The following is a 19,923-nucleotide window of genomic DNA, read 5'->3' as shown; positions in this document are numbered from 1 at the left end:
AAAACACAAAATCAAAAAGATATATGCACCCCATGTTCACTGCAGCATTGTTTACAACAGTTAAGATAGTGAAACAACATAAATATCTGTCAAAAGATAAATGATAAAGAAAATGATATCAATACACACACACACACAAATATAACACACACACAAAGGAATACTACTAAGCTATAAAAAAGGAAATCTTGCCATTTGTGACAAGATGAATGTACTTTGAGGGTATTATACTAAGTGAAATAAGTCAGACAGAGAAAGACAAATACTGCATGATGTCAGTTATATGTGGGGGAAAAAAACACCCCAAGCTCATGAATACAGATCAGTGACTGCCAGAGGCAGGGAGTGGAGGAGGGCAAAATGGGTGAAGGAAGTCAAAAGATACAAATGTCTAGTTATGAAATAAATAAGTTTTGGGGATGTAACATACAGCATGGCAAATACAGTTAATAACATTGTATTGCATATTTGAAACTTGCTAAGAGAGTAAATCTTAAAAGTTCTCATCACACAAAAATTCTATCACCATATAGGACAGGTGGTAACAAGACATACCATGGTTATCATTTTGCAACATATGCAAAAATTGAAAAGTTACGCTATATACCTGAAACTAATACAATGAATGTCAATTATACCTCAATTTTAAAGATTTTTTAAATAAAAAATTATAAAAAGAACATTGAAATAGGCTCAGAAAATCAAGCTATTTCCTGATGATTTAGCACAACCCAAACAATGACATGAGGATTCTCAGCCTTGCCCACTGGGTGTCAGTAAGTTACAGACAGCTGGTTATAGGTCTTTTGGGTCCTTCTCAAGTCTACTTTCTACAGTAATGTATTTAGAACATGTGTTCAATTGCTCCCTAAAAAGTATCATATTCTTTAATAGCTGAATCAAAAGGAAAGAAAAGAAACTCACCCAATTGACAAGGTCTAATCGGATATACTTCTTATGGATTCTCAGGAAGTCTTTCCTTGTTCCACCCATTCAGTGTGCAGTCTTGGAAAGGACTGTTTGCATTTCTGTCAGCAGCTGTTTATAGAATGGGGTGTGCCTTGGATTTACTTATGCAAAAGGACCAAGAAACTACAATGTACTTGCAACCATCCAGCCAATTTCTAAATTAACCTGTATGATCACAGTTGGCTTTTTAGCTACTGCTGTTGATTTCTAATTTTATTGCATCTTGGGTCAGCAAAATCGTTCTGCATAATATCAAATTTTGAGGGATTTCTTAAGTTTTATGAATGTTCCATGACTGTTTGAAAATTATCTATATACCCTGTTAGTTGTATGCTAGTTATGTTTTTCAATCTGATATTACCTTTATTTACATTTTACTACTTTATCTGTTTCTGAGAAAGGTGTGAAGAAACTGGATTTTTTCTTATAAAATAAGTACAAGATAATATCTTAAAGAAGATGAATATAAAGCATCATAAAAGAACAAGGCATTGCAGTCCTTATTCATGAGGCATTCAATCTGTGGCCTTTGTGTTATGTAAAACACTGAGATCCATGGAGGTACTTTAAGAGTTCTGTAACTTTTTATTCAAAGGTCTGTTTTACCTTTATTTTTTTGATTTGGAATAAAAACTCGTATAGTCACACAAGTTATATAGCAGATTTAGAGACATCCAAATTATTCATTTATACTGCTTGCCTAAGTTATTTGTTTCTGTCTTTAGAGCATATATGTTACTTGAAATATCTATAAATGTGTTATTAATGGAGAAGGCTGTAATTTGCACTAGGCTTTTCTCTCCTTTTTCTTTCTCTTTTTTTAAAATTCAGAGTAGATCCCTGGGTCCACTCTTGTGAAATTATTTAAAGAGGCATATGTGAGCCACTCTCCGTACATGACAGCAAGGCTGAGGCACATCTGTTTAGCATGTTTGCTTCCATCCCATTAGGACAGTCAATTGAGCAATAAGGAATGAACACAATATGCTGCATCAAAACATTTGATTACAGATCACTGTAGAGATGATTTTATGTTTGGAGAGCTTCTTGTTTGACTTCTATAAATATGATTGAGCTATTCTAAGTTTGGGTTACTTCTTGTCTATTGCAGATTAGTATCTTCACAGCCTGTTGGATACTCCTGCACAGGGTCTCAGAAAACCTACATCAGGTCATTGCAGTAAACCTTTCACTACCTCAAAAAATTGCTTTGGTCCAGCCAGTTGCAAACTATCTTTAGCAAGTTTCTTCAAATGAAATCTTACATGGCACTCCAATATACAAAACCAATGAAAGTGGAACCATTCTGATAATAAGATGAACATGATACCTGACCTCCAAAGCCTGTGGCCCCCACAAGGACTATCAAGGGTCCTTTGCACACATTTGGAAACCAGTGAGGAAAGCTCTACCTTCCACCCAACTGAATCATCTCATTTGCCTTTGTACACAAACACTTCCTGTCTGCCTAAGGTGTTTAGCCTTAGATCGACAACACATTTTTGTAAGGCCTGCTAGGCTTTTCTACTGAACATCTCCTTAAGATGCCACCTCTCAGATCTCCCCCACTTACCACATTCTTAGGATTCATCTCACCTGGGAGGGAAAACCTAAAATATACTGGGTGTCCCTGATGAGAACTCCAAGTAGGGGTACCTAAAGCTTGAGAGAATTAAGGTAAGTTGGTAAGATAGAGTCTTGGAGACAATGATCATTGGGTCACTCACAGGAAATGAAGGTCTATGGGTCTAAGTCTAAAAAGTCCTGGAAAAATCCACACCGAACTGGCCAAAAGTGAACAAAAAAGCAGCACCCGTCACACCCCACCTTGGGACAGGTACCAGTGTCCTTGAAAATGAGAATTGTTAGATGGATGTTTATAACCAGCTACCTTGGTGATCCCTTGCTAATGGGACTAAATGGACACACTGAGGCCATCAGAAAATATATCCAGATTAGTCTCAACAAACTCAAGAAGCTATTATTTTGTGCTATATCCAAAGCCACTTTATACTAAACTATAACCAGAGTAGCATAAAAAGGCACAAAGTTTCTTTTTAATAGTGATAGAGAAAAACTGAAAATTCTCTCTGCTAACTTTATTTTTTTTCTATTAATTCAGGAAAAATTGCCAGTATTATATTTTATCCACAAAATGCTTTGTTCCAGCTAATGGCTATGTCATGAAAACGTTGCTACTTTAAACTATTCAAAAGTTCCAGGGAAGGAGAAAGGAGTGGTGGGAAAATGGGAAAAGAACAACTTCTTATCCTCCCTACCAGAGCACGCAGGCTCATGTGTAGGTGGCACAGAACCAATTCAAGACACAAGGGGCTAAATACAAATGGAGGTTCCCAGACAGGTGGTCAACGTCACATCAAAGTCAAACACCAACAAAGTAAGGAACAGATCAAAAAGGAAAGAAGTGGTTTATGGATTTGTGGAAGAGTGTCCCAGGAATTCAGGAGAACATGTAGTCCTAGAGACTGGAGAGACATTTTAGCTAATTACAGACAGTAGGGACAACACCTAGAAAAGGCCTTCAGTGGTTGCGGTTTTATCAAAAACCTGAGAGATTACCTTCTAAGTCAGAGCAATTTTTTTCCATCTGGTTGCTCTCTCCTGTTAGCCCATCCAATTTCAAAGGCTCCCTAATTGTTCCAACCAGATTCCTTCACTAAGTTTCCTCTTCCTACCTTGGGCATATGGAAGGCCAAGCGTCCAGATTACCATTTGGTTCCCCAAAGCCATACCTGTCTTTGTCATCAGCCAAGCCTAAGATAAGGGCACTATGGGAACCAAGTCCCTGTTTTCTCAATAATATTTTAAGGCAGGAGTCTAAATATATTGGGGCTAAAGTGAGTGGGCAAGATGGTCACTCAGAAGAAAATCTAGAAGACCTTGTTTAAAAAGGAATGGATAAAAAAAACTCAATATAAATTTACTAACACAAAATAAAAATGTTGACTGAATCAGCAAGAGAACAAGTCAATAGGGTAAAGAGAATTATAGACAAAAGGAGCATAAAGCACATGACAAAATACCATGAGAATGTAAGTATCCATGAATTTTTAAGAAATTGATAAGCAACAACTTTAGAAATTTTTTTGAGTGCTTGGAGGACATTAAAGAAACAAGTGATATTAAAATTTTTAATGATGATGAAATGAGATTCTACATATATGAGAGATAACTGTAAAGTAGTAAGAAAAAGTTTTTATAAGCCACCATGACAATCAATCTCACAATTCCATAATCATATTTTAATAAGTCAACTTTTTAAATATAAAGTTAACTTCCACATACCCACAAGTTTGACTGTAAAAGTTTTTAAGTTGAATGTTTAGACCTCAGGAATTATGCTTCCATTAAAAAAAAAAAAAAAAGACAGGGGCGCCTGGGTGGCGCAGTCGGTTAAGCGTCCGACTTCAGCCAGGTCACGATCTCGCGGTCTGTGAGTTCGAGCCCCGCGTCAGGCTCTGGGCTGATGGCTCAGAGCCTGGAGCCTGTTTCCCATTCTGTGTCTCCCTCTCTCTCTGCCCCTCCCCCGTTCATGCTCTGTCTCTCTGTCCCAAAAATAAATAAACGTTGAAAAAAAAAAAAAAAGACAAAAAACAGTGTTACCAATGGTATCCTTTTTTTTTTTTTTTTTTTTTTTTTTTTTAGCTTATTTTGAGAGAAAGAAAGAGGGAAGGAGGGAGGAACGGAAGCAAAGAGAGAGGAGCCTGAACTTGCAGCTCCAACTTACAAACCATGAGATCATGACCTGAACTGAAATCAAGACTTGGACACTTAACTGACTAAGCCACCCAGGTGCCCCTGGTATCCTTTTTAAATTAGAACTTTCCCATATACATTTGCACATCACATAAAAATACAATTGCTGTATAGGTATCAAGCATTGAAAATAAACTAAAACTTCTAACAATAAACCCCAATGATATTAATCAACTTTTAATGAGAAATTACCTTAAAAATTCATATATGAATGTCACAGAAAAGGTTTTACATACTTACATTTCAGAGTCTACTGCATATAAAGTACAATTTCTGATTTGAAATAATTTCCCTTAATTGCTGGCATCTCTGAGTAGTTGACATACACATTCCTTCAGCTCCTATTAAGTAATTCTACACTGTGGACATTTTGACACAGGAAGGAACAGATGTTAAAGTTCTATTACTACTAATCTAAAATGATTTAATTTTATGTTCCCTTAAGAGACAGAAGCTCATAAAAGAACATGTGTAGGCTTCTACCATTAGGACATTGGACATCTTTCATATGCATTCTAGCAGAAGAGGTTTTACATTTTATTCAGATGCAAAATGCTACAGAACTCAGGAGATGCAGTGTGATTTCCAAACCAAAATGTGGGGCATGTGATGTTAATGCATTTTTGTGATCCTTTTGAGAAAAATTAATATAGTTTAGAAATATAGTTAGGTTGTCCAAGTAGTGGAATTTCTGAACCATCTCACTAATCTATGGGGCAAATGCACAAGAATATGTGAAATGAGAAAGTCCCAGAGATATCCATGGATTTAGTCATCACAACACATCTCTATGCACAGATGGTGTGTGATTATTTGAGCTCACTTCTCTTCTGACACCAGGGCTCAGGGGTGCCCTACTGATTGCCATAGAAGGGAAGAGGGAAGGAAAGTTGTTTTAAAGGAAACATGCTTACCTATATGTCCCTTTTCTCACAGCCTCAGGTAGTAAAGGAATGATCACAAACCAAGCCAAATGCTTCTCTACCCACTCCACTCTCACCCTGGAAACCTGTCTTCATAAGCCACATCCTACTCTGGATATTTCTTTAACCAACATTTTCTCAATATGTATGAGTACTCTATCTGCTTAATTTGTATTAAGCAATACATAATTTGTATTATGCTACTTCTAAGTACTTCTCTCCTTTCTCATGAAAGTGTCTAAAGTCTTCAGCAAAATTGCACAATTCCTGAGGATGGTCTTGTGTATTGCTGGTCTACCACCCCTCATCACCAGACTGACAACAGGCCAGCTGTCGCCCAACTGCTAATTATGTCTACCATCTGGCTTTCTCTAACAGCCTCTTCCTTCCTCTGGTTCCCTCTGTTCATTGCTGATTTCATTCAGGGGTGACTCAAAAAGGGTCTTGGAACTCTAGTGAAAGCTGGTCTTTTTTGGTAAATTAAATTGTATTTGCTTTCAACTTAACCATACTTAAACAACTTCTATGTTGCCCAGTACTGTGCTAGCAACTATGAATGGCATGAAAGAAATATGTGACCCAGCCACTCCCCTCAAGAAGTTGGTATTGGAGTGAGGAAATAAAATGAATTCATTTTCAACACAGGAAAAATAAGATTCTCAGGAAGCAAAGTGTCTAGTATGCCACATAGACCACCCAGCACAGGACATCAAAAGTGCAAAGGGCATAAAGTCAGAAGACCTGAACTCTGTTACATACTTTCTTGCTGTATGACCTATGGCAAGTCACATAACCTCTCTGAGACTGTTTCCTCAATACGGGAATATTTAGCAAGATTATTGTTGGTATTAAAGGATACATTACATGAATGTATTTTATAAACTATAAACTGCTAGGTACAGTAAGATGGTGGTTTACAAGACAAGTAGACTCTGGCAGGTCAGAAAAGGCGGGGAAACTATCTGACCAAGGCTTCAAGCAGGAACCAGGGTCTGAGCTGAATACCTTCCAAGCCAAGAAGGATTTAGTGAGGTGGTCAGGAATAGGGAAGACCGTATGTGTGGTACAAGGGCATGGTCTGACTTCAATTTAACAAGTATTGAGAAGCCCTGTTAAATACTGAAAAGGCTACAAATAAGACTAAGAAATAATTCTTCACCTAAAAATTTAGTCAGAGAGACAGAAGACAAGTAATTATGAATTCAAAGGAATGCTTATGAGGTAATGTGGCAAGTTGAAGAGGGCTGAATGACTAACCTGTCAGTGGATGGGTTTCTAGTTCTGGCTCTGCTACTATCTCTAATACTATCTACTACCATCCCTCTCTAGGCCTTGTTTCCTCAAATATCAAATAAGGAGGTTTCAACTCCATGGTCTCTGAGAAAACATTCTATTCTCTGATTCTAGGTTCAGAGTCCAGGGTTTCGCCATGACAAATGAGAAAGATAAATGGATTCATGGTAGCAGCTGTCCTTTGTATCACTTCTCACTCTTTAAAGATGAGAGCCTAGATAGAGGCACCAGCAGTGGGAATGAGATGGAAGGAGCCCAAGAGACATTAATTTAAAAATTTAATGCAGCGCCACAGTGGGTTGAAGAGAAAGTAGCAGACAAAGCACTCCAAAGAATCACAGTGGGTGAAGTAGTGTTGCAGACAGAAAGAGGCCATTGAAATGGGGGAAGGGAAAAAGTTGGAGTGGACATAAGGTTTCTGTGGTGGGGATCAGGTTTTTGGAGGGGAAAGATGATGAGATTTGGATTAGGAAAGTTGCACCACAGAGAAATGCCGAAAACCCTCTCCATTCCCTATGGTCCCACATTTATGTCTGTCCTTGGTATAGAGTCAGAAGAACCAATGGTGAAGGGTCAAAAAAGAAGGCCAGGCCTGTACCCACCACAGGAGAGGGAACACATAAGACCAAGGATCACAGCAGGGATTCTCAGCCAAAGAAAATTACATGGAACATGATGGCCAGTCCCTACTGTTCTGACAAAATTTTGTTTGCAGACATCATGCCCCTGTTGTATGGTACTTTATCTGGCAGGGAGTAAGAGGGAAATATCAGGGAAGACAGCTGGATGTCACTTTGCCTCCACCACTTTCTCTCCTTCGGGGAGCCATCATTAAGGCATCTGCTCAGTTTCAAAACTCAGATCTTGCCCATCATCATATACCACTCATCCGACTACATGTCGATGAAAACAAATACTGGCCAGAAAAAAAACATAATTTTCCTTCAGCTTCTTTCTCTGCCTGTCTCACTTGGCTTGCAATTATTACCGCTTTTACCGCTGATGTTAAGAAATGACATGCCAAAACCCTTCTCTAATTACTTAATGCCTGTGGGTTTTCAGATGAGAATTAGCGGAACTAAACCATATCCTCCATGTTTTTGTTCTCATTTGGAACAATATTGTATTGCTATAAATTATGTGTGTGCACATCTCCTGATACATGCTAGCAAGAGTTTGTCTAGAAAAGTGTTTTCCAACCTTTTGCCTGCTATTTGTATGACAAGCTGGAGCAAATGCTCATGATCAAAGGCAACAGATTTGGGGGCTCCAGCAATGCCAGAATCTACTCACCCATCCTGGGGGAAGAGGGCTTCAAATATCTCAACCCATCTCAGCCAATTCAGGGCATATGAGAGAGGAAGCTCTGCTCTAGGGTAAACACCAAAAAGTCAAATTCCTGGGGCTTAGGTATGTGCCTGCTCAAGAATACAAGATAATGCCAAATAATTGTCCAATGCAGTTGTTTTATACTCCCAACTTCACATCCTCACCAAGATCTGCTGTTTGTTGTAAGACTTTTCAAAATAGTAACATACTGTTATCTAAATTAGCATTTCTCTGACTGCAAATGTAGTTGAGCATATTTTTTAATTTGTTGGCCATTCAATTTCTTCTTCTGGAAACATATTTATGTCCTTTCTGTATTTTTCCTCTGGGTTATCTTCTTATGGACTTGCAAGAGTTCTTCACATATTCCAGATAGTAGTCCTTTGTCAGTTACAGATGTTGCAACTATCTTCTTCCTGTTCGTAGTTCATCTTTTCACTTTTTTAATGGCTCTTTAACTGGTCAAAAGAAATCCTTCTTTGCCTAAAGTGATAAAGATGTTCTTCTACATTATTTCCCTAAACATGTTACCTTTCACATTTAAGTCTCTAATCTGTTGAAAACATTTTAAGGTATATGTAGGGATCCAATTTCATTATTTTTCCCTGAAGGATATCTAATTGTCATAGTACCATTCACTGAAGAAGAAAAAAAAAAAAAAAAAAAAAAAAACAACTATCCTTTCCCTAGTGATTCATTCTATAAAGGCTTGTTTCTGGGCTCTTTTGTTCCTTGATCATTTTTACTATCCCTGGGCCAATGTCACAAGGCCTTAATCACTATGATTTCATTATACAGGTATTCCTCAACTTATGATAGGGTTATGTCTAATAAACCCCTCGCAAACTGAAAATATCTCAAATCACAAACACACTTAATACACCTCATCTACTGAACTTCAAAGCTTAGCCTAGGGGTGCCTGGGTGGCTCAGTCAGTTGGGTGTCCGACTTTGGCTCAGGTCATGATCTCACAGTTCATAGGTTCGAGCCCCGTATCGGGCTCTGTGCTGACAACTCAGAGCCTGGAGCCTGCTTTGGATCCTATGTCTCCCTCTCTCTGCTCCTCCCTCCCTCCCTCTCGCGCGCTCTCTCTCTCTCTCTCTCTCTCTCAAAAATAAAATAAACATTTAAAAAATTAAATTAAAAAAAAGTTTAGCCTAGCCTACCTTAAGCATGTTCAGAACACTTTCATTAGCCTACAATTGGGCAAAATCATCTAACACAAAGCCTAGTCTATAATAAAATGTTGAATATTTCATGTAATTGAATACTGTACTGAAAGTGAAAAACTGAGTGGTTATCTGGGTACAGAATGGTTTTAAGTGTATCAGTTGTTTACCCTTGTGAATGTGGCCAAGTGGGAGCTGAGGCTCACTCTGGCTACCCAGCATCAGAAGAGAACTTCTTACTGTATCCCTAGCCTAAGATCAAAATTCAATATTCAAAGTGCAGTTCAACTGGATGTGTATCGCTTTCACACTATCAAGTCAAAACTCCTAAGTCCAAGCATCCTAAGTCAAGGATCATCTGTACAACTTAGTATCTGGGAGGTCCAGCCTCCTCCACCTTACTGTGGACATTCTTAACCTCTCACACTTTGATCTAAGTTCCTCAAAAACCCTACGGGAATTCTGATTGGTACTGCATGAAAAATCTATGGATCAAATTGAGAAGACTGACACATTCACAATATTGAACATACCTGTGCATGTACATTTTACTGTTCCCATTTATTTAAGCCTTCTTTGTTTTTAAAAATGCTATCAATAAATAAATTATATCTTCATAAAGACTTTATAAATCTTCAGACTTATGGATACTTTATATTTTTGTCACTATTATGACATCTTTTAAAAATGTATATATCTTCTATATGTTCCAGTTAGGATGTCCCAAAGTATTTAATAGACAGTCCTGTCTTGATTCTAACATTTTACCATTAAGAATAACATTTTCTGGGGCACCTGGGTGGCTCAGTCAGTTAAGAATCCAACTCTTGATTTTGACTCAGGTCATGATCTCACACTTCATGGGTTCCATCCCCACATCAGTCTCTGTGCTAACTGTAGGGAGCCTGCTTAGGATTCTCTCTCTCTTCTTCTCTCTCCGCCCTTTCTCCCACGTGCTGTTGCGCTTTCCCTCAAAATAAATAAATAAAAAAATAATTACATTTGCTATAGATTTTTGGTAGATGCTTGACCAGGATAAGGAAGTTCTCCATCTATTCCTAATTTTCTAAGAATAAGTATTACAAAAGAGTATCAGTTTTATGAAGTTTGTTCTGGCATCTATTGGGAAAATTATGTAATGCTTCTTTCAATCTGGTGTTTATTTGTAATTACGCAAAATTATGTAATGCTTCTTTTAAGCAAGTAATTGACAAGCTTTTGCATTTATTGTGACTTTGATCTTTCTAGTTGTTGTTTTTTTTCTTCTCTAACTTTCCTGATTTTTATTTTTTTTTCCAACATTTATTTATTTTTGGGACAGAGAGAGACAGAGCATGAACAGGGGAGGGGCAGAGAGAGGGAGACACAGAATGGGAAACAGGCTCCAGGCTCTGAGCCATCAGCCCAGAGCCTGACGCGGGGCTCGAACTCACGGACCGCGAGATCGTGACCTGGCTGAAGTCGGATGCTTAACCGACTGCGCCACCCAGGCGCCCCCCTTCCTGATTTTTAAATTTATACTCTCTACCCAGGTCATTCCCATCCTGGGAGGGGTGCAGGAAAGGCCATAGTTCTCAGAGTCACTCATATTTATTTGAAAGAATAAAAAATGAAATATCTAGTAAGTACCAGGTATTTGAGGTGATTACCCAAAACTAATCTTCAAATGTAACACATTACATTTATATAAAGTTGCTCTTTTGAAGCTAAATAAAAAAAGGTTACTTAAGATGCAGTGTTTTAGAGGCAGAAGTAATTATTATAGAAAGTTTTTCAAGTGAAATAGTGTTTCACTCCCTACAGAAATATCAGAAAGTCATTAGCTACCTTTCAAATTTTCTTTTCAAAACTATTATTGATTTTAAACACTAGAGCTCAAGCTCCCCCATTATAACACACCAATTAGAGGTAACATTTCAAAAATAGGCATTTTAGAGAAATACAAAATGCTACTTATATATGTTCTATAACTCAACATTATCAGTCAGAGGGGTCAGGCCATGCCTCAAAACCGTGGTTCAGAATCTAAGTAAGACTAGCCCCAATGATGATATAGTACAAACAATGTGGAGACAGAGGGGAAAATATTGGCATTTCCTCTTGCTTAAAGCTGGGGTGGCTCAGTCGGTTGAGTGTTTAACTCTTTTTTTTTTTTTTAATTTTTTTTTTCAACTTTTTTTTATTTATTTTTGGGACAGAGAGAGACAGAGCATGAACGGGGGAGGGGCAGAGAGAGAGGGAGACACAGAATCGGAAACAGGCTCCAGGCTCTGAGCCATCAGCCCAGAGCCCGACGCGGGGCTCGAACCCACGGACCGTGAGATCGTGACCTGGCTGAAGTCGGACACTTAACCGACTGCGCCACCCAGGCGCCCCGAGTGTTTAACTCTTAATTTTGGCTCAGGTCATGATCCCAGGGTCCTGGGATCAAGCCCCACATCGGGCTCCAGGCTGAGTATGGAGCCTGCTTGGGATATTCTCATTCATTCATTCTCTCTCTCTCTCTCTCTCTCTCTCTGCCCCTCTGCCTCTCTCCCCCACTCACATTCTCTTACACTCACTCTTAAATTACAAAAAAATAAATAAGGTGGGGTGAGCAAATCTGATTTTTTGCCAGGCTGCATCAAGAGGGTTTGTACCTCTAGAGAAGTCGGAGCAGGTTCTGTCTTTACAAATGAATAAAGAATCCTATAATCCCTTAATAGGTGAGTACCCACTGCATGCTGTGCAAGGTGATAGAAATGCAAATAAGACAGATACAGCACTTGCCCTCAGAGAGTTTACCATCTAATAGAAGACAGGGACGACCGAAACAAGATGCCAAGTATGGTTATTACCTATCGTAGGCATAATGGAAGGATCTCATGAGATTAACACTTAACCCTGATATGGATCAGGTGGGTTAGGGGAGGTTTCTGGGAAGTAGATGAGTGGTTTGGGGACTTGGGATGCAGAAGTTCTCTAAGTACTGTGCAGTCCTAAACAGTACCTATAAGGCTAGCATTCTCTGGGGAAGAGCACTCTAGTCCAATGGTGTAGAACAGGAGAGGTAAAAAAAAAAGCTGAAGGATCCATGGACCCCCATCCATACACTGCCCCCATCCTACCCCACTGCCCATATACACATACAACCCAGGAGGCTACAGTTAAAAAAAAAAAAAAAAAAAAAAAAAAAAAAAAAAAAAAAAAAAAAAAAAAAAAAAAGACAAGGTCCTTTCCAGATACTTGGAGAAATGACTGAAGATGAGTATCAAACAGGTTCCTCACCTTTCTTGCCTCGGGCTATGCTCGAGGCCCTACCCAAATCTGCCATCTCCCTCTGCTAGTAAATGAGTGATCATATCACTTTGAAACTACATTTCTAAATTCTACAAATTCTAAACTCCATTTAGGATGGCCTATGCAATTATCCTAACATCTCTTTCATTTAACTCCATGAAGTGCATCTATTTGACCAAGGATGTTAGACAAGGTATACCTAGAAATGAAAAGGGACACTTATGCAAAGGAAATAGAAATCAGCAAGCAACTCTGTAACAAAGCTCTAGAGTCTTATTTCTAATAAAAGCACATTAAATATCACAAAAAAATATAGTATTGGAGTCTATACCTGACTCTAAAGAGCTCCCAAGCCACTGCAGCAGTGAACAAGTTTTACAACAGCATTAAAAAAAAAAAAAAAGTGGGTCTTCATTTTGTGATTTCTACAAACCCTTAATCACTTTTAGTTTTTACACATTTTTAAGAACTATTAAAGACTAGACAAGGGCAAAATCTATTTTTTTTAAACAGAACATTTAAGTGTTTTAGAGAAAAATAAACTTGGCTCAATTGACAAATGTGAACGACAAAAATTACAAAGCACAGGAGGATATGGGGAAGGGTAGTACTACTTGGGTCAGGTATGGAAGTACTTCCCAAGAAACTCCACAAAATGTCCCTTACATATAACTGAAATTAAATGAAAAATGACATACATACCAACCCAAAAGGTGTTAATAATCTCAAAATTTGATAAGTAGAATGGCCTATGGCAACAATCAAAAGGTCTACCAGAAAAGCTTGAAGTCACTGAGGAGGGACAGCCTGGTTCTGATGATTAAATTCAGGCAGCACCTATAAGCACATCAGTTTAAACATCATGCATTTAATAAGCCAGCACTGAGAACATGCCATGTGCTCACCACTATGTGAAGGACTGAAAACATTGCTCTGGAAGAATAATAGTCTAAAAGAAGCACTCTGTGGAAATGAACAGTAAAACATTCAGTGAACAAGATGCAATGTTTCAGTGAAACAAGAACTGTAATAGAAATATGCACAGTATGCTGGGTAGGTGGGAGGGCTGGGGCAGAAAGGGCTAGAAGGAGAGCCCAGAATGCCTCGTGGGGTAATCGGGAAAACTTCGCAGAGCAGCATCCAAGCCAAGAACTAAAATTGGTACACAAAGGGACAAGTGACACAAGTGAAGGGACAAAAATGACACAGTTCACAGAAGGATGTGGTCAAGGACTTCACATGGCAAATAAGCATCACCCTTTAAAGATAACAGAAACTATCAACAAAATGATCATTGATGCCGATCTGAAAGGTGCAAATCACTGTTGATGGAATTAGCTAAGGGCTGTCTGGCATTCAAAGTACAAAACCAGACAAGGCCTACAGCCATGAGACGGGAGCAAGTCCTAGGTGACAGACAGTCTGAGAGGATGGGAGTGGAGTGAAGGCATTTGTACTTGCAGAGGTATAAGGAGAAGGGTATAGTGCACTTAGGGGACCTAAGTAAATGGATGGCTAGACCAGTGCATGGGGACTGGAGGAGGTGCCCAGACAGAGGTTACAAAGGTGGGACAGACTCTGCAACCCCCTAGGCCTGAAAGGAGTCTTCCATAACATAAAGAGTCTGTGTTATCATCTGGGCAACGGAAAGCCACTGCAGACTTTTGTGAAGGGGAGGAGCATGAGGTGTGTGCCTTAGAGAGATCTTTCGGACAGCCACGCGGAGACTGGGAATATACAACATAGGGTCAGGAAGGGATGGGAGAGGTAGGGATTTGACTTCTGTCAGTGACAGTGGGAATGAAGAGGCAAGGATTAATTCAAGATATATTTATGAAGTAGAAAAATCAGTTTCACTTCTCAATTGACTGGTATAGGAGTTAAAGAACCCAAACTTTTCCTTTGGTAACAGAATGAATGGTATAATCATTAACGAAAACAGGCAAAAACAATTTGAAATGATCATTATAACTAACGCTGAGCACTTTTCTAAGCCCTTTAAAATCCCAACTCATTTAATCCTCACGACAACCTTATGAGGGCTCTAATTTTCAGATGAGAAGACTGATACACAGAAAGGTTAAATAACTTCTCCAAGGTCACTCAACCAGTAAGCGGTGGAGCCAAGATTTGAACCCAAACACACTCTACTACATTGCAGAGGACCAATTAAATGTCCCTTAGACATGATGGACTTCCAGGGAGTTGTGTTTAATTGGCATTTGGAAAACAGAGTAAGGTTCCAAAGAAAAATCAGTGTTAACAATATGGATTTTAGAGTGATCAACAGAATTGATTTCCTAAGGCCGTAAGAGAGAGAAGATGACTCTTGAGAATCAAGAGAGACCAAGAAGGACACTAGGAAGGAGATTTTTTCAACAATAGTCCATAGTCACCAAAGCACAGAGGTGCCAGCTTATAGAAATCTGGACTTCCTCCTTCTTGTGAAAGCAGGGATCCATCCAATCTAGCATTCATAGCTAAATGTTCCCTGCTCAGATTACATCAGAGAGAAGAGATGCCTAATAGAGTATGAAATGGGGAAAACAAAACAAACCAACAAACAAAAATTGATGCACTCAGCTCTTGGAAGGATAAGCTTTATCTGTATTTCAGCAAAGTGACTCCTGCCTCCAGAGAACCAGCAGTGATGCAAACTCATCTCATGAGCAGCACCCTGATCTCACTCACGTTCTCCCAACCCTCCAACCCTCAAGGAACCCACCACTGCTGAGAGGACAGGGCCCCAGCCATACCGCAGCAACACCAGGAGCACAGAAGCAAGCAGGAAGACGTCCTCTTGCAAAGACAGAACAAATTAATTAGGGCTTCTGCGAAATCAGCTTTTGTTTTTAATGGGCTTTACGTGACTCATCAGCTATCAGGTATGCTATGCCTGGAGCTCTATCTATAAATCAACCCAGTTCAGAGGGAAGAGGAAAGGAATGAAAGCAAAAGTGAACGGATATCTCAGGAAGCTTTAATCCTATACAGAGAAAACAGAAACAGAGGGAAGTGGCAAGCATCTCCTCTTTGAGTTCACAGGTACTGAGGGTCAGGAGAGGGCAGAAGCTGGAACATCAGCAGAGTCAGCCCTGGGTTCTGGGACCTGCTAACACATGCACAGATCTTGGTTGCTATGGTGCCATCCTGCAGGCCGCAAGGTTTCATCAGCATTTTCTGCCACAGTTCCTGTCTTGTGGGCGCGGCAAGTGAAAAAAAAAAACTGGTGTTTGTATTCTAATGGCTTCTGGGTCCCTCAACACTGGAAAGGACAAGAAGAAAGCGGTAAGAGACAGAAAGCAACCAAGATGGGGATAAACTCCTTTGGAATGTACTAAATCCAACCTGGATGTTCTATGGATAAGACGCCTCATGAATAAACTCTCCCCCCCAAAATATTTTTTTATTTTTTTTGTATTTATAATTCAAGAATCTAGAGAGAGAAAGTCAATTTTTAATCAAGGTTCTTTCCCACGGTGATGTGTGATCATAGGAGCTCTAGATTCACTGCTAGGAGAAAAGCTTGAACTTGCAGCAAAGAAAACAAAAGGAGGTGATGGTCAGCACCCTGGAGCGGAGGTGAGGAGACTGCCTTGATACCAATCAGCTGCATGACCTGCATGTCTGTATCCAGGTTCCTTCTTCACAGAAGGACACACAGAGCGAAGGCTACAAGATGAGACACAGGGAGACTTGGCCTTCAATAAGCCAAGGAGGGGCTTGGAACAGATTCTTCCTCACAGCCCTCAGAAGGAATGAACCCTGCTGACACCTGGACCTGATAGAATAAGGGTCTGCTGTTGGAGCCACCCAGTTTGCAGTGCTTTGTGACAGCAGTCCTTGCAAACTAGTACATATCCAGAAGTAGAGAGAACTGTGTAAGCAACTTCCCAGCAGACCTGTCCCCAGATCTTTCACTCCTGTATACTATCACTAAGCATCTCTAAAATATATGGACCTTTCCTTACATAACCACAATGCCACTGCCAAATCAAACAAAATTAACATTCGGGGGCAAATTTAATTTACAGAAGAAATATACCTTATACAAAAACACGTCCTTACATAAAGCTTTCCTTCATTAAAGCTATTAACAATATTAACAACAAAATCCCAATAAGCATGAATGTTTGTGAATAAAATCCTCAGAGGATGAGCAAGACTCTGGAAGCAAATTCAAGTCCTTAATCAGCTCCCTTATTCAATATATTAACTGAGAAAAAAACCTATGTTACTGTATTGAAGCACAGAAAAGAAAGGAAAAATGCAGTCAGTATTCATACCCATTCTCTGGTAATGGAAAATGCAACTTTAAAACCACACCCCCAAAATTTAGCAGGTGTCTTGAAGTCTTCGGTTTAAAAAAAAAAAGTTAATATGTGCAATGGTATTCTATGTCAAATTGCATATACTCTAAGCACATGAAAATTGGCCTGGCAATTTTCAAAACCTCTCCAAAAAAAAAAAAAAAAACAACCAAAAAACAAAGATAAACACAAAACTATACCTGATGGAGTATAAATCGTTGGGTGTTCTTCTAAAACTTTAGAAATGCTGTTCCCAAACTTCAACAATTAGACAACTTCCAATCACATGTCCTCTTCAAAAAGATTACTTTTTGTCTATGTGATGTAAAGAGAAATATTAAAGTCAGAATCGTCTACTTATAAAAGTTTTTCAAAAGAATCTTTTGAAAAGCAGTCTGCTCCATCAACTTTCAAAATCAGGCATCTCTGTAAAAACCCACAATCCAGCTAATTAGTCTCAGCTGTTTGTCATATGGCCTGGAGACCAGTCAAGTGATTTTGCTCCTTTCAAGCTTACTAAAACCCAATTCCACTGGCCTTTCAGCAGAAGGCAGCTGTATTAACCTCTTCTAATGTAAGAAGACTAGTACGAACTCTGTTTTCTTCCAGTCAAAAGACTGGAACATTTGTTTTCTTGAGAAAGAATCTTTCAAAGTATTGCATTCTCCAGGCCCTTAAAAATTATACTAACACTGTTTCTTCACAAATTCAATGCCTGATCTAAACAAGCAACACAGGAGATCAAATCAAAGTGGCAGAAACTATGGGGCTGGATAATTTACCAGCCTCCCGCTCTTGGCCTCCAAACTCATAAATAAAACTGTCTACTGAAGGGTCCACCCAGATTTCTTCTAGCATTTCAAATTCAACATGTCCTTCCTTCAACTTACCTCCTTTGCTCTTCTTTCACAGACTCTGCTTCAGGCCGCCTTCTCTGTGTCTTGAGTAACCAATCCCAACACCTACCCAGCCAGAAATCTGATGGTCCAAATTGACTCCTCCCCTCACTTCCCCTCCCACTTCCATCTGGCCACCAAGTCCCAGGGATCTTTCTGCATCCCACCTTTATTCCAAGTTTTTATTTTTTCTCATCTGGATGGCTATGATCAACCACTTACTTGGTTTTCTGGCCCCATTGATCCATCCTCCACACCACACCAAAATGATCTTTCCAAACTGCAAATGGGTAACCATCACTCTCCTCTATAAAACCTGTCAATGACTCCCCACAACCTCCACAATGAAATCCCTACTTCTTAGACTTCTGCTTTCAGTATCACCTACAATTCCTAGCCCCCTGACTCCAGCCACAAGAACTATTTATAATTCTCTAAAACCTGTGGTTTTCAAAATGTGAAATCAGTATCATCAGCATCACCTGGGACATGGTTAGAAATGCACATCCTTAGGCCCACCCCAGGCCTACTGAATCATAAATTATCAGGATGGCCAGAGGGTCTGTGTTTTAACAAGCCCACCAAGTGATTCTAATACACATTAAACTGGGAGCCACTGCTCTAAACCATCCAAGCTTGGTTCATCAAAACATATAGCCCTTTGGGGCGCCTGGGTGGCGCAGTCGGTTAAGCGTCCGACTTCAGCCAGGTCACGATCTCGCGGTCCGTGAGTTCGAGCCCCGCGTCGGGCTCTGGGCTGATGGCTCGGAGCCTGGAGCCTGCCTCCGATTCTGTGTCTCCCTCTCTCTCTGCCCCTCCCCCGTTCATGCTCCGTCTCTCTCTGTCCCGAAAATAAAAAAAAATAAAAAACGTTGAAAAAAAAAAATAAAACATAAAACATATAGCCCTTTGCCTCTTTGTGCCAGCAATGCTAAGTTAGATGCCTCTTCTCCGTGCTTATGCTCTCCTAGAGCTGGTCAACCCTGTATGGTGACATCCAATTTATTTTGTGTTGGTTGGTGAATATCTTGAAGACAAGAATTGTATCTTCTTTAGTTCACTCATCCCACAGTCACTTGCTGAGCATATACTTTCACTGGGTCAGATGCTGGGCATAAACTAATTAATGTATCCTTTGCCTCTAGGGGAAGCCACCCTCTCACTTTGGCAGCTTGATGTGTGACTGAAAACTCAACCTAGCCAATCTATAAAATCTTATCACCAACCTCAAGAACTGTGGGCAACTAAAAAAGCCTGAACATAACCAGCCTGACATCTCTCGTGGCAAATGGCATGGAATTTTTGGTTCACATCTGATATTGACTCAGATTTACAGACATGGTTTATTAAGGGAGAAAAGGTACATTTTCATGAAAACTTACTCCTCTATATTATCTTACAGCAACCTCTAGAATTCAGAGAATAATTTATTAAGGTAATGTACCAAGACTTTTAAATTCCAGATTAAAACTCATTAGAATTAACTTATCCTAATTACAGTAGGAGTTGAGTAAAGTTTCATATTAGCACTTCTCAACCTTCAGAATGCATAGGACTCTCCTAGAGATTTTGTGAAAATGCTAATTTTGATTCAGTAAGTTTGGGTAGGGCCCATGACTCTCCCTAACAAGCACCCAGGTGATGCCCAGGTAATACTGATGGTTCTAGTCCCAGAAATACACTTTGAGTATCAAGTAAAGCTTCCATTTTTTATAGAACTATTGGTCTTCCCATTAGAGCAACACAAACTTTTTTTACCTCCTCTACATTGAAAGCTTTCTGAAATGACTTTCTGACATCAGGATAAAGTGGCACACTAAACACACACCTTAGTTCTGCTACCTCCCCAAATCTCATTAACATAACGATAAAAAGCTGGGTTTTATTCTTTTAGACACAAACAAAGACAAAGTGAGTGGAAAGAACAGTTACAAAATGTGGAAGCTAGAAAGTAAATGGATAAGAGGTAACTGAACA

General features: G+C 39.4%; 1 protein-coding gene across 5 annotated transcripts in view; it reads right to left on the bottom strand.

Annotated features, from left to right (window-relative positions):
* Positions 1-19,923, bottom strand: part of RAB27A (RAB27A, member RAS oncogene family) — a 77,423-nt gene that overhangs the window by 42,867 nt on the left and 14,633 nt on the right. For 2 of the 5 annotated variants that reach the window (XM_030318137.1, XM_030318139.1), the window contains exon 2: positions 17,251-17,365. The exons of 1 other annotated variant lie outside the window; for it this stretch is intronic. The gene's annotated coding sequence lies outside the window, so the exon portion shown is untranslated. Of the gene's footprint in view, positions 1-924; positions 979-17,250; positions 17,366-17,940; positions 18,013-19,923 lie in introns of those variants that run through there. 2 more of the 5 variants (XM_030318138.1, XM_030318140.1) reach the window with 2 other exon arrangements.

The sequence above is a fragment of the Lynx canadensis genome, chromosome B3 (genome assembly GCF_007474595.2).
Source record: "Lynx canadensis isolate LIC74 chromosome B3, mLynCan4.pri.v2, whole genome shotgun sequence".
Taxonomy (NCBI): Eukaryota; Metazoa; Chordata; class Mammalia; order Carnivora; family Felidae; genus Lynx; species Lynx canadensis.
The sequence above is the reverse complement of the archived record's forward strand: the minus strand, read 5'-3'. Positions and strand labels throughout refer to the sequence as shown.